We start from the raw sequence: 15,697 nt of genomic DNA, 5'->3' as shown, positions 1-15,697 counted from the left end.
GTGTTTCAGGTTGGAACTTTCCATTACATAAGACATACTAAGACAGCATTGCGCGCCTGTCGTCATGGCCGCATCAATTTGAATTGCACACATATTGATGAGAGATAAAGTGGATGGGTAGGATCCATTTTCATGCGCAGAGAGGTGAATAAACACAGCACTGGATCGCGAAAGAAAAATGTCCTTGCATTAGGGCGGCACGGTGGCACAGTGGTTAACACTGCTGGCTGACAGCGCCAGAGACCTGTGTTCAATTGCCGCCTCAGGCGACTGACTGTGTGGAGTTTGCACGCTCTCCCCGTGTCTGTGTGTGTTTCCTCCGCGTGCTCCGGTTTCCTCCCACAGTCCAAAGATATGCAGGTCAGGTCAGGCGAATTGGCTATGCTAAATTGCCCGTAGTGTTAAGTAAGGGGTAAATGTAGGGGTATGGGTGGGTTGTGCTTCGGCGCGGCGGTGTGGACTTGTTGGCCTGAAGGGCCTGTTTCCCCACTGTAAGTAATCTAATTTGTCTAGCCCTATTCACTGCCAGTAGAATTACTCTCATTGAAGTCTTCTTGAAAAAATTAACCACTGGCAAATCTGATGTGCAAATTAGGTCTACTATTTTTAATCAGAGGTCAAAATCTGAAAATGTTTCAAATACACGGAGCGGCACTGGAGAGTGCAGACCTACCTTCAGGGACGTATTCTGCTCTGATGTACACCCCCGAGAAATTGGGACGAGAGTGCGTTCTCACAGCTGAAGGGATCAAACATTTAAGAAAATGATAAGGAGGATATTCACTCTTTCAGAGGGTAGCAAATCCGTGGGTTTCCTAAGAACAGAGGGCTGTGAAGGCGAGGTGTATTCAAGGCTGTGATAGACAGACATGGAGCATCACGGAGATGAGGATAAAAACGGGGGTTGAGAATTAACCAAATCAGTCATGATCTCATTGAATTTTGTCGCAGACTTGATAGGCTAAATTGCTTCCATCTGCTCTCGTATCTTTGCCGTCATTTGGAAGATACCGGACACCATTTTAAAAGAAGAAAAGCACAACTTTCGGGAGAGGTGGTTTCAGTCAAACTGAATCAAAATTATTTATTGAGCGAAAAATCACACTTGGCATGTTTCCAGATTTCTTTGCTAGCATGACTAAATAAGTTGATCAAGGTCGTCTGATTGTACTTGGGCATGAAACAAACAAAGAGTAGTGACATAATCTTCATTTTATTTATGTCAATGTAATATTTTTCCTGATGGTCACAACAAAGGAGATGGTTTCCAAGAAAAGACAGATACTAAGTCAGCTGTAAACTAATCGATGACCAAAATATGGCTCGCGTTGTTCTCTGGGACCGATATGATTTATTGATTATTGTCATCCAAACTTTTTTTTTACCATTGAACCGTGAGTGGGAGATGGGAAACTAAGATCACCCGTAACTATTGCCAGCTTTTATCACTCACATGTAATATTTTTTTCTTGTACATAGTGGTTACTGCGAGTGCACTTGTAAACTCCACCTGCGGATGACTTCTTTCCTCACTGGTCCTCATTTCTACACAAACACGTTTTACATCCTTATCTCCTGAATAAAAGTAATATGCAATCAATTGATAAATGTCACTAATACCTTGGCATTTCACAAGCCTCCGTTTGTCACCTTCCAATGTAAATTCATAATTTGCCGGGTTGCAATTGCACACAATAAGAGATAACAAAATACAGGGAGGTTTACCAGGTTTGCAAACGCACGTCATTGAATCTAAAACGCAGGTTTCTGCCCAAAATACGATCACGGAAGCATGCACCGAACCGTCAGGAAGCACACAATAAGTCCAGTTCCAGAGGGCATGACAGGAACAGCACCAGAAAAACCACCAAAATACTTCTCTCGGCTAATATTGTGGATGTACATCTCAATGAGCAATCGAGTTTTACATATGTTCCAACAGTCGTTACAACACAAGGAATTAACCAGTGCTGCAGACGGTCCAAGCCCCTGAATCAGAAACACTCAATACCCTACCCCTACATACAACTACAAGAACATCTGCCCGTGGCGTATACAGGCTGGCTGAAGTTCATGATTGCAGCTCGCTATTTGTCTGACTGTTTCTCCGATATAGTGTTTCGTGCAGTCCCTGCATGGAATCTTGACAACCACATTTGTCCTGCACAAGATGGGCATTGGATATTGTTTTCTGGTGAGCTTTCCCTCAGCGAGGCTGTTGGTTTATGTGCTGTCCTAAGTCCGTGTGTTCAGAGGAGTCTGGCTATCAGTTTCCAGAAATTTATTTTAAGAAAGGGAAGCATCGTGTTTCAATTGCTTTATGGCATATCCTAGTTGACAATTTAGTGTGCCAGACATCTGGGAATGCAGTTGTGGGATACATATTCGTGGTAAAGAATTTGTGTGGCCGTCAGTAATTGCCATGGCCAGCTGTCCCGAGTAGCTATACGTACAGACAGCAAGCATCCTGGAGAACAGCACAACAGTAATAGAACATGGCAATCAGAAGGCAGCCAGAGATTTTCTAGAAGCAGGGCACCCATCCATGGATTCCATCAATAAACACATTGATCAGGATCCAATCTGCAACACCAACAACCGGACCCAGCGGCAATGAAACTAAATCAATTCCAAACGCCACAGGACAGTAGGCTTCACAAGAGGCTGTGCAACCCTGAGGATGTTACCCAGAACTGTGAGGATCCCACTTCCCAGCACCGCAAAACATTCCAACAACATCTCCATGAAGCACACGAGCTTCGCAACAAAGGCAGCATGCATGCTTCGGTGTGCCTGGCAATGGTCCACCCTTTCTGTTTTGCTTCTGTTCCACATGAAGAGCTGTCAGTTTCTGGATTCGTTGGAGAGCTGAGGGGGGTAACATTATCAGTGCGGTATTATTCTTCAGCAAACTCTTTGATGGCAAAGTTGGGAAGGTGCCAAACGAATGGTCATTGGCAGCAAAAGTCCAGAAAGACCCTCATCGCTGGGTCAACTGGTCCCATCCACCCTCCAGAAATATAGGCAATCGCGCTGACAGCGTAACAAACAGAGTGCATTTTTTGCAAATGGTCCATTAAAACTGGTGTCAGCTGCGGGAGCTGCGGAAGCACATCAAAGATGCCGAGCACGGAAAAAGACCCGACTATCGAACCTGTCCCTGCTGAACAGATAACCGAAATTAATTGAACCATATTTGCCAAAATGGTTTCCGTATCTCTCCGAACGCTTCCTGTCTATATACCCATTCGGATGCCATTGAATTTGCCTTAAATGTGGCAAATCATTCTGCACACACAAAAATGTCTGAGTGAACTCGCTGAGTTTCTGCATGACACATTGACCAAACGTTGGGCCAAAGTTGGAAACTGCGACTAGAATAGATGGCTCTCTGATTAGCCGCAATGCACAATGGGCGGAATGGCCTTTTCCCACTTTGTAAATCTTCGAAGACAAGTTGAAAACAATCTGCAACGAAAATGTTCTTGTGAGGATTTACTTGTGAGGATTCGGTACTCTCAGCACCGTGGCCCGGATCGTATTCCCGCTCATGGAATGGTTGTATTGTTCAGCAAACATATCGGTGTACCAGTACTTCTGCCGATTTTCCGATGCTGGCAGGTCATTGGTTTTGTCCAAAACATTATGAAGGTTAACATAAAACAAATAGCTGCAGGTGCTGGAAATCTGAGCCAAAAACGAAAATTGTTTGTGCAGCGGAGCATGACTGGCAACAGAAACGTCGACTCTCCTGCTCCTCGGATGCAGCCTGACCTGCTGTGCTTTTCCAGCATCACTCTGATCTAAAGTCAGGTTTCCAGCATCTGCAGTCCTCACTTTTGCCTAGTTTCTTCAGTGTCTCTTGTTCCCAATTCAAGAAGTCCATCTCTAGCGGTTTCATGTTTGTACCTCCGTGCTGAGGAGTTGAAGAGTGAAGAAAAGTAACTCACCTCCTCCATCTCTGGGGTAATTAGGGACTGAAAATGAATCGTGTCACATTGAAATATATCTACATGCGAATTAATCTCTGTCTTTTATTGGGAACCATCTCTTTCATTGTAACCATCAGGAAAGATCATTTCGTTCGCCAGAAAAATAAATGAATATGTTACTAAACTTTGTTTGCTTCAGGTCCGAGAATACTCAGATCAATAGCTCCTTTGCTTACTTCTGCTGGTCATGTTCGCAAAGAGATATGGCAAATTGCCAAGTGTGATTTTCCTTTCAATAAATAATTTTGACTCAGTTTGCCTGCAAATATCTTTTCCTACCTTTGGGCTTTTCTTCTTTTACATTGGTGTCTCGCAGCTTACAAATGACAGCAAAGGTATGAAAGGAGATGGGAGCATTTCGCTCATCAAGTCAACGGTAGCTTTCAATGAGATCACGGCTGATTTGGTCAATGCTCAACGCACCTGAGCCATCTGTAGTCATGGCCGAGTGGTTAAGGCGATGGATTAGAAATCCATTGGGGTTTCCCCACGTAGGTTCGAATCCTGCTGACTACGTTATGAATGCTTTCCTGCTGGTACAATTTTCGCTCAAAGTTCAGAAAAACTATTTTGTGAACCAGGCCGGTAATTTGATTAGACTTGGGAAACTCGAGTTCTACATCAGAAATGTTCCATATTTAAAACATTATCTCTGTTTCTCTTTCCAGATACACTGCTCGACACATCGGGTTTCTGCAGCTGTTATTGAACATCCTGAGCAGAAGTGCTGCTTTTCATAAGATTCCTTTCATCCCTGTCCACTGTTCTCTGACTCGGGTCAGTGGCAACACTTCCTCCTGCTCGTCAAAGTGCTCATTCCCCACCGCTCCCTCTCCCATCATTCGAAACAACCGCAGGAAATCGCCACTTAACCATCTTTGTTCCAAAGTGAAACTCATCAGCCTCGGGAATCTCTCCACCAAACGGGACTTCTCATCCCTGGACATGGTGCAAGCCAGAGGATTGTGAAGAGATACTGTGAAAATATTGTCAGTTGGCAGTTGAAAAAATGTTTAGGAAGCAAACCATATAATTTAGGCTCCAGCTTTGTAAATCTTGAGAAACTCTTTGGGAAATGGAATCAGAGGAGAATGAAGAAGTGTGAACTGTCGGACCGAGTAGAGGACGGGACATTGACTCTGATGTTCTCGGGACAGGAACTGATCTGAGACATTGAAATCATTCTCGCTCACGTACGTGAGGAATGCAAACTTCATCTGGACTCTGGGACAATTTAAAACTCTGGAACTCTCAAGACAATATCCAAATATTTACTGGGATCACAACAGTACGAGTACTATAGATGAGTCATTTTTTGCCCAGTGTGTGCAGGAGGGCTTCCTGACACAGTACGTACACATGCCTTCAAGGGACGAAGCCAATTTCGATTTAGTACTGGGTAACGAGCCTGGCCAGGTTTTAGATTCGGAAGTAGGTGAGCACTTTGGAGACAGCGATCCCAATTCTCTCAGGTTTACTTTCGTGATTGAAAGGGATAGGTGTACTCCACGGAGCAAGAGTTTCAGCTGGTGGAAGGGAAATTACGATGCAATGAGGTAAGATTTAGGAAGCGTAGAATGGGGTAGGAAACTGCAGGGGGTGAGCACATTAAAATGTGGAGCTTATTCAAGGAAAAGCTCCTGTGTGTCCTAGATAAGTATGTACCTGTCAGGCAGGGAGGAAGATATAGAACGCGTGAGCCGTGGTTTACTAAGGAAGTGGAATCCCTGGTCAAGAAGAACAAGAAGTCTTATGTTAGGACAAAATGTGAAAACTCAGTTAGAGCGCTCGAGGGTTCCGACGATATCAGGAGAGACCTAAAAAGAGAGCTGAGAAGAGCCAGGAGGAGTCATGAGAAGTTGTTGGCAGATAGGATCAGGGTTAACCCTAAGGCTTTCCATAGGTATGTCAGGAATAAAAGAATGACGAGAGTTAAATTTGTGACAATCAAGGATAATAGTGGGAAGTTATGTGTGGAGTCAGAGGAGATTGGGGAAGCACTAAATAAATATTTTTCGACAGTGTTCGCTATAGAAAATGAAAATGTTGGCGAGGAAGATACAGAGCTACTTGCGTCTAGACGAGAAGAGATTGAGGCTCACAAGAAAGAGATATTAGAAATACTGCAGAGTGTGAAAATAGATAAGTCAGCTGGGCCGGATGGGAGCGATCTGATTTTGTTTAGCAAATGCACTGCAGGAAGGTACAAATCAAGCTGATGCTTACAACGGCTCGTTTTGAGCCGCTAATTTCAGTGAAGTGGCAGCGCCAATAAAAGGTGTCACGCATCTCGTCTAATTCCACATCCTGAGCTCGAAATGACCAGAGGTTTCTCGCCGAGTTTCTGCAGGGTCTTGTTTGGACGACACCATGACACTTTTTCACTGGAGTGGATCATGAAATCGCGTCGTGACTGTGAATAAAACGATGGAAACTTCCAGCAGAGAAGGAGGCGACCCTGAAGCAGGCAGCTGAGCACAAATGTCTCTCCTTTGCCAGTGAAAGGCACTGCTTCACAAATTGGAAACTTCGAAGTGAAGCAATGTTGGTGATTATCTTCGGTGCTTGTTCACCTTTTTAATTCTGATCCCGTGAAAGTCCATGGCATTACATATCGACATTCTGCCAAGTGCAGGTTTGTCTCTTGGGCCAGTGGCGTAATGGATAACGCGTCTGACTTCGGATCAGAAGATTGTAGGTTCGAGTCCTACCTGGCTCGAGGGGGGATGTTTCGCTTTAACCGTGGTATACGTTGACGCTCCCCTGTAAAGTTCTCACGGGACATCTCCTCTGTGCTTCCGCATGTAAAGCTTGCATTTGTCCTATTGTCCATTTCAAATTCCAGCTCTCCACAACGAACACCTCCGTCAGTTTGGCGGTATCTTCTGGTGTATCTCCCTCTGTGGGTGAAAATGAGCATGAGTTCCTCAAAAGAGTTACAATTCGCTATACTTCTGTCCCATTATTGTGCAATGTAAGAACATAGGAGAACCTCATTGACATTTGACCTGGAAACATTAGAACACACGAGGCTTTGGGCCAAAGTTCGAAACTGCGACTGGAATACATGGCTCTCTGATTAGCCGCAATGCACACGGGCGGAATGGCCTTTTCCCACTTTGTAAATCTTCGAAGACAATTTGAAAAAAATCTGCAACGAAAATGTTCAGACAGGGTGTTTTATTTACACCAAATACGATAGTATCTATTGCCTTGTCTTGTTATTTACTTGTGAGGATTCGGTACTCTCAGCACCGTGGCCCGGATCGTATTCCCGCTAATGGAATGGTTGTATTGTTCAGCAAACATATCGGTGTACCAGTACTTCTGCCGATTTTCCGATGCTGGCAGGACATTGGTTTTGTCCAAAACATTATGAAGGTTAACATAAAACAAATAGCTGCAGGTGCTGGAAATCTGAGCCAAAAACGAAAATTGTTTGTGCAGCGGAGCATGACTGGCAACAGAAACGTCGACTCTCCTGCTCCTCGGATGCAGCCTGACCTGCTGTGCTTTTCCAGCATCACTCTGATCTAAAGTCAGGTTTCCAGCATCTGCAGTCCTCACTTTTGCCTAGTTTCTTCAGTGTCTCTGGTTCCCAATTCAAGAAGTCCATCTCTAGCGGTTTCATGTTTGTACCTCCGTGCTGAGGAGTTGAAGAGTGAAGAAAAGTAACTCACCTTCTCCATCTCTGGGGTAATTAGGGACTGAAAATGAATCGTGTCACATTGAAATATATCTACATGCGAATTAATCTCTGTCTTTTATTGGGAACCATCTCTTTCATTGTAACCATCAGGAAAGATCATTTCGTTCGCCAGAAAAATAAATGAATATGTTACTAAACTTTGTTTGCTTCAGGTCCGAGAATACTCAGATCAATAGCTCCCTTGCTTACTTCTGCTGGTCATGTTCGCAAAGAGATATGGCAAATTGCCAAGTGTGATTTTCCTTTCAATAAATAATTTTGACTCAGTTTGCCTGCAAATATCTTTTCCTACCTTTGTGCTTTTCTTCTTTTACATTGGTGTCTCGCAGCTTACAAATGACAGCAAAGGTATGAAAGGAGATGGGAGCATTTCGCTCATCAAGTCAACGGTAGCTTTCAATGAGATCACGGCTGATTTGGTCAGTGCTCAACGCACCTGAGCCATCTGTAGTCATGGCCGAGTGGTTAAGGCGATGGATTAGAAATCCATTGGGGTTTCCCCACGTAGGTTCGAATCCTGCTGACTACGTTATGAATGCTTTCCTGCTGGTACAATTTTCGCTCAAAGTTCAGAAAAACTATTTTGTGAACCAGGCCGGTAATTTGATTAGACTTGGGAAACTCGAGTTCTACATCAGAAATGTTCCATATTTAAAACATTATCTCTGTTTCTCTTTCCAGATACACTGCTCGACACATCGGGTTTCTGCAGCTGTTATTGAACATCCTGAGCAGAAGTGCTGCTTTTCATAAGATTCCTTTCATCCCTGTCCACTGTTCTCTGACTCGGGTCAGTGGCAACACTTCCTCCTGCTCGTCAAAGTGCTCATTCCCCACCGCTCCCTCTCCCATCATTCGAAACAACCGGAGGAAATCGCCACTTAACCATTTTTGTTCCAAAGTGAAACTCATCAGCCTCGGGAATCTCTCCACCAAACGGGACTTCTCATCCCTGGACATGGTGCAAGCCAGAGGATTGTGAAGAGATACTGTGAAAATATTGTCAGTTGGCAGTTGAAAAAATGTTTAGGAAGCAAACCATATAATTTAGGCTCCAGCTTTGTTAATCTTGAGAAACTCTTTGGGAAATGGAATCAGAGGAGAATGAAGAAGTGTGAACTGTCGGACCGAGTAGAGGACGGAACATTGACTCTGATGTTCTCGGGACAGGAACTGATTTGAGACATTGAAATCATTCTCTCTCACGTACGTGAGGAATGCAAACTTCATCTGGACTCTGGGACAATGAAAAACTCTGGAACACTCAAGACAATGATGTGTTTCTGTTCGCCGAGCTGGAAGGTTTTGTTGGAAATGTCCCCTGTCTAGGTGGCATCCTCAGTGCTTGGGAGCCTCCTGTGAAGCGCTTCTGTGTTGTTTCCTGCGTCATTTATAGTGGCCTGTCCTTGCCGCTTCCTGTTGTCAGTTTCAGCTCTCCGCTGCAGTGGCTGGTATATTGGGTCCAAGTCGATGTGGTTGTTGATGGAGTTTGTGGATGACTGCCATGCTTCTGGGAATTCCCTGGCTGTTCTTTGTTTGGCTTGCCCTATAATAGTAGTGTTGTCCCACTCGAATTCATGTTGCTTGTCGTCTGTGTGTGGCGATTACGCATAGTTGGTCGCGTCGTTTCGTGGCTAGTTGGTGTTCCTGGATGCGGATCGTTAGCTGTCTTCCTGTTTGTCCTATATAGTGTTTTGTGCAGTCCTTGCATGGGATTTTGTATACTACATTAGTTTTTCTCATGTTGGGTATCGGGTCCATAGTTCTGGTAAGCTGTTGTCTGAGTGTGGCTGTTGGTTTGTGTGCTGTTAAGAGTCCTAGTGATCGCAGTATTCTGGCTGTCAATTCGGAGATGTTCTTGATGTATGGTAGTGTGGCTAGTCCTTTGGGTTGTGGCATGTCCTCATTCCGTGGTCTATCCCTTAGGCATCTGTTGATAAAATTGCGAGGATATCCGTTTTCGGCGAATACCTTGTATAGGTGTTCCTCTTCCTCTTTTTGCAGTTCTGGTGTGCTGCAGTGTGTTGTGCCCCTTTTGAATAGTGTCTTGATGCAACTTCGTTTGTGTATGTTGGGGTGGTTGCTCTCATAATTCAGGACTTGGTCTGTGTGTGTGGCTTTCTTGTGTACCTTTGTGGTGAATTCTCCGTTAGTTGTTCTCTGTACCATCACGATTAGGAATGGGAGTTAGTTGCCCTATTCTTCCTCTCTGGTGAATCGGATTCCTGTGAGTGTGGAGTTGATGATCCTGTGTGTTTTCTCTATTTCCGTGTTTTTAATGATTACAAAGGTGTCATCCACGTATCTGAACCAGTGTTTGGGTTGGATTTGCGGTAAGACTGCTCTGACCTTTGCTTTACTGCTTCTGCTATGAGTCCCGAGATCGGTGAGCCCATGGGTGTTCCGTTGATTTGTTCGTATATCTGGTTGTTGAATGTGAAGTGTGTTGTGAGGCACAAGTCCCAAGATTTAGGAAGATTAGGTAAGATTTAGGAAGCGTAGAATGGGGTAGGAAACTGCAGGGGGTGAGCACATTAAAACGTGGAGCTTATTCAAGGAAAAGCTCCTGTGTGTCCAAGATAAGTATGTACCTGTCAGGCAGGGAGGAAGATATAGAACGCGTGAGCCGTGGTTTACTAAGGAAGTGGAATCCCTGGTCAAGAAGAACAAGAAGTCTTATGTTAGGACAAAATGTGAAAACTCAGTTAGAGCTCTCGAGGGTTCCAACGATATCAGGAAAGATCTAAACAGAGAGCTGAGAAGAGCCAGGAGGAGACATGAGAAGTTGTTGGCAGATAGGATCAGGGTTAACCCTAAGGTTTTCCATAGGTATGTCAGGATTAAAAGAATGACGAGAGTTAAATTTGGGACAATCAAGGATAATAATGGGAAGTTGTGTGTGGAGTCAGAGGAGATTGGGGAAGCGCTAAATAAATATTTTTCGACAGTGTTCGCTACAGAAAATGAAAATGTTGGCGAGGAAGATACTGAGATACTTGCGTCCAGAGTACGAGAGATTGAGGTTCACAAGGATTAGGTGATAGAAATACTGCAGAGTGTGACAACAGACAAGTCCCCTGGTCTGGATGGGATCTGTCCTAGTATCCTCTGGGAAGCAAGGGAAGAGATTGATGAGCCTTTGGCGTCGATCGTCAAATCAACGTTGTCTACAGGAATAGTTCCTGTGGAATGGAGCATAGCATACGTTGTTCCCGTGTTCAAAAAGTGTCGTAGAGACAACCCTGTTAATTACAGACCAGTGAGTCTCACTGCAGTTGTTGGTAACGTGTTGGAAAAGGTTATTATAGATAGGATTTAGGACCATCTAGAAAAGAATAATCTGATCAGGGACAGTCAGCACGGTTTTGTGATGGGTATGACTTGCCTAACGAATCGTATTGATTTTTTTGACAAAGTGACCAAACAGGGAGATGACAGTAAACCGGTTGATGTGATGTATATGGGTTTCAGAAAGTTGTTCGATAAGTTTCCCCACAATAGGCTATTATACAAAATGCGGTGGACTGGAATTGTGGGAGAGATTGCAGCTTTGATCAGTAATTGGCTTGCCAATAGAAAACAGTGTTGTAGTTAATGGAATATGTTCTTCTTGGTGTCCAGGTACTGGCAGCATACCACAAGGGTCGGTGTTAGGTCCACTGCTGTTACATGAGATCTAACCTTGCCAATCAGTCTCCCATGGGGAACATTGTTGAACGCCTTACTGAAGTCCATATAGATCACATTTACTGCTCTGCCCTCATCAATCCTCTTTGTTACTTCTTCAAAAAACTCAATCAAATTTGTGAGACATGATTTCCCACGCACAAAGCCATGTTAACTGTCCCGAATCAGTCCTTGTCTTTCCAAATACATGTACATTCTGTTCCTCAGGATTCCCGCCAACAATTGGAGTATTCTTGGCAGATGCAGTTTCATGTCGGGAATGCGAGATCATATACTTTGTTGGGAAGAATCAAAAGACACGCTACTATTAAAATCGATAGAAACGCAAACGATGTGCAGAAAATTAAAGAGATGGTTTCCAAGAAAATAGGAAAATTAAGTCACCAGTAGAGTAATCAATTACCAAGATATCCCTCGTGATGTTTTATGGGACATGTGGGATTTTTTTGATTATGGTTCTCCAAACGTTTTTATAATGGGACCGAGAGTTTTAGATGGGAAGTTAACATCACGCATGACTATTGCCATTTTTGTTACTCACACACAATATTTTTTCCTTGTACGATTTATTTCGCTTTGTGGTTTCTGCAAGTGGGCTTGTAAACTACACATGCTTGTGAGTTCATTCCTCACTGTTCTTCAACTCCAGCCAAACAGACTTTACATCCTTATTTCCTGAATCAAGGTAATCGCTAACCATTGCATAAATGTCATTAAAACTTCGGTATTTCACAGGCCTCTGTATATCATCTTACAATATTAATTAATCCTTTACTGTATTGCAGATGCGCATAAGAAGAGAAAAATAGAATCGAGAATGGTGGACCTCCGCTTCACACACCCGTTATTGAAGCGAAAATGCAGATTACTGCCCATAATACGATCGTGGAAGCATGTGCTGAACCCTCAGGAAACACAGAATAAGTGCAGTGTCACAGGGCATGTCAGGGACAGCACCAGAAAGACAACAGAAATGCTGCTATGAACTCCTATTTTGATGTATTTCTCAATGAGCAATAGAGTGTTACATGTGTTCCATCAGGGGTTACCTCACACAAAGAAGTAACCAGTGCTGCAGACGGTCATATCATCCGAGTTCCAAGCCCTGGAATCAGAGACATTCAATATTCTGTGCATAACTGCAAGGAACAGCTGTCCGAGGCGTTTACAGTCCAGGTGAAATTACGAATGCAGCTCTCTAGTTGTCAGCCTCTTTCTCCTATGTCGTGTTTCGTGCAGTCCCTGCATGGAATCTCGTCAACCACGTTTGACCTGCACATGATGCGGATTTGGCCTTGTTTTCTCGTGAGTTGTTGTCTGAATGAGGCTCTCGGTTTCTGTGCCGTCATAAGTCCGAGTGTTCAGAAGAGTCTGGATATCGTTTTCCAGAATTTGTTTTTCATACAGGGAAGCATGATTTAAAAATTACATCAAAGCATATCCTCGCTGCGAACTTTGTGTGCCATGCATCTGCGAATGAAGGTGTGTGGATATTGGTTCTTGGCAAAGAATTTGTGTGGGCGTCAGTCCAGCAGTCCCTAGTAGCAATACACACAAACGGCAAGGGCCACACATTCGACTCGAATAGCACAACAATAATAGGACAGGGCAAGCAGAAGACAGCCAGACAATTCCTGGAAGCAGGGCACTCATCTACGGATTCCATCCGTTGGACCCAATCTGCAATCCCAACAAACGGAAGCAGCGAGAATGAAACCAAATGAATTCGTACCAAAACATGAGAGCAGCGCTTCACAGGAACCTCTGTAGCGCTGAGAATGTCACCCAGACAGGTGACATCTTCCTCGAGTCACCGAACTTTTCAACAAGAACTCCAGAAGCATCCGAACTTCACATCTTTCTGCTCCAAAACACTCCGCTTTTCCACAATAGAGAATTGCACACTCAACTACCGCGTGTAAGATGAGAATACCAGCCCCTACACTACCAAGGGCGGCAGTAAGAGCGAGGGGAAACAGCTGCCACTGTCATTGCACAGCTACAAACGCTCTTTTTGAAAGGTACATTTTCGTATGAATTTCGGGGCAGCAGTAGAATATGGGAACTTAACAGCACGCGCTGTGTATTCATATTCTGGACAATGTGAGTTGTTCACAGTTTTCCCTAAAAGTGAGTGGACGTCGTTATTTCACCGCTGTTGTGAAGCCAGATCCTGCACTAAATCTGCTCCCTCGTTTTTTGTTGTTGTGGCTAAAAGTTGGGCAATCGCAACGTAAAACGTTGTTATATTTCTCTCATTTCCTTAATTACTGTTCTGGTGAGGGAGGCTGGAGATTAGCTCGCTCGATCAGGTGGAGGCACCAACGCATTGTTGAGCTAACTTAATCGAGAATATAATTGGTAATATTCACTTTGCATGGTACATTTTTCTGTTATGTTTTATGTTACTTGAGCACTTTCTGTTACTTGGCAATGCACTAAATCTCCAGAATGTCGGGAAGCTCCGTTTGGAATTGCTTCGGTGCTATTTGTGTGAGCAGTTCTGGACATACACATCTCGCACTGCCTCACAGACAGAAGTAATGAGTTTGTGTGTCTGATAATGACTCTGCCTTTTGAGTTTTGCACCTGGTCCACGCTAAGAGCTGTCAGTTTTGGATTCACTGGAGAGTTGATGGGACAACACGATTTGTGAGGTTTTTTTTAGTCAACGAAATTATTTGATGGAGAACTTGGGAATGTATCAAGGAGAATGGTCATTGTCTGTAAATGTCTGGAAAACATTCCTCTCTGTGTCATTTCAAAACATTACGCCTCAAGAAAAAATAAAATTCAAACACGCTGACTTAGTAACAAACAGCATGCGTTTTTGCAAGTGGTCTATTCAAACTGTTGTCAGGTACTGGAGTGTCACAGAATTGCCGAGCACGGAAGCAAACCTTCCGATCCAACTTGCACCTGCTGAACAGATGACCGTAACTAATCTAAACATATTTGCCAATATTTGTCCCTTATCTCTCCGAACACTTCCTGTCTGTATACCCATTTAGATGCCTTTGGAGTATTGTGAGTGCACCAATCTCTGCCACTAAATTTGGCAATTTATTCGACATGCACAAAAATGTCTGTATTAAAAACAAGTGTCACTCACATCCCTTTCAAATTGTACTGCTCTCACATTAAACCTATGCTATCGCGCTTTAAACTCACGTGACTTCTGAAAAAGTGTAGATTGACTATGTTCTCTGCTCGTCTACCTCATGATTTTGTAAACTTTTCCAAGTACATCCCTCAGGCCTGAAGCTCCGTGGAAAACTGTCGAAGAATATTCAGCTTCTCGCTAATGTCCACACTGTGCAAACCTTTCAAATCGTTGTAATTTTTTTTAATTATGCGAAGGTATTCAAAGAAAGTGCCAGGGGAAATTGCCCGAAGTGAAGAGATGCTGAAACATTAGTCTTGATAGGTTTGGCGCTTAGTTATCGTCAGGGAGCGTCGCTGAGTGCTTTAATGTAGGTAAAAACAATGAATACAGATGCTGGAGACCAGATTCAGAATTAGTGGTGCTGAAGAGCGCAGCAGTTCAGGGAGCATCCGAGGAGCAGTAAAATCGACGTTTCGGGCGAAACCCTGGATTCCCTGAAGGGCTTTTGCCTGAAACGTCGATTTTACTGCTCCTTGGAAGCTGCCTGAACTGCTGTGCTCTTCCAGCACCGCTAATCCAGAGAGGTTAAATGTGCTGGGTTTAGGGTCCAATCTCTATTGCGTCGTGGGTTTGAAACCCAACTTTGCAATAGAACAACAGCAGGCAGCTTTTTATGACAGAACTACACAGGTCCTGATATTGTTTTATGGGTGTGTTTGTTACTCCTCGGGTCTCTCACCCTCTCTGCGGTAAACACGGGTACATGAGCAACTGATTCTTAAAATAATGAGAACTACTGCTGTCCACATTATTCCTGTCCGTTGGACCCAATCTGCAATCCCAACAAACGGAAGCAGCGGGAATGAAACCAAATGAATTCGTACCAAAATATGAGAGCAGCGCTTCACAGGAACCTCTGCAGCGCTGAGAATGTCACCCAGACAGGTGAGGAAAAGTCTGCAAACCATCTTCCTCGTGTCACCGAACTTTTCAACAAGAACTTTTGCTGTCCTCTCGAGCGCTGTGCGTTTGGATGTGTACACGCACAATTTTGCTGCCAGTTGCTGTGTCTCAAATGGTCAGAGCATTTCGTCGAAATGTTGGTTCTACTAGCCGATTAACAGCACAGAGCTGAACATCTCTATAACTCTATGACTCTAAGTATTGAGACCGACCATCTTCTGACAATACAACCACGAGAAC

The 15,697-nt window shown here is 44.0% G+C and overlaps 3 non-coding genes across 3 annotated transcripts; all 3 read left to right on the top strand.

Annotated features, from left to right (window-relative positions):
• Positions 1-4,426: 4,426 nt before the first annotated feature.
• Positions 4,427-4,508, top strand: trnas-aga (transfer RNA serine (anticodon AGA)). Its single transcript has one exon. It is a non-coding gene; the product is annotated as a tRNA-Ser (tRNA).
• Positions 4,509-6,638: 2,130 nt separating this feature from the next.
• Positions 6,639-6,711, top strand: trnar-ucg (transfer RNA arginine (anticodon UCG)). Its single transcript has one exon. It is a non-coding gene; the product is annotated as a tRNA-Arg (tRNA).
• Positions 6,712-8,148: 1,437 nt separating this feature from the next.
• On the top strand, positions 8,149-8,230 carry trnas-aga (transfer RNA serine (anticodon AGA)). Its single transcript has one exon. It is a non-coding gene; the product is annotated as a tRNA-Ser (tRNA).
• The last annotated feature ends 7,467 nt before the right edge of the window (positions 8,231-15,697 follow it).

Source organism: Chiloscyllium plagiosum, unplaced genomic scaffold, assembly GCF_037043375.1.
Source record: "Chiloscyllium plagiosum isolate Xiang-an unplaced genomic scaffold, Cpla_swu_hap1 HiC_scaffold_14, whole genome shotgun sequence".
Taxonomy (NCBI): domain Eukaryota; kingdom Metazoa; phylum Chordata; class Chondrichthyes; order Orectolobiformes; family Hemiscylliidae; genus Chiloscyllium; species Chiloscyllium plagiosum.
This window is presented reverse-complemented; position numbering and strand designations above follow the sequence as displayed.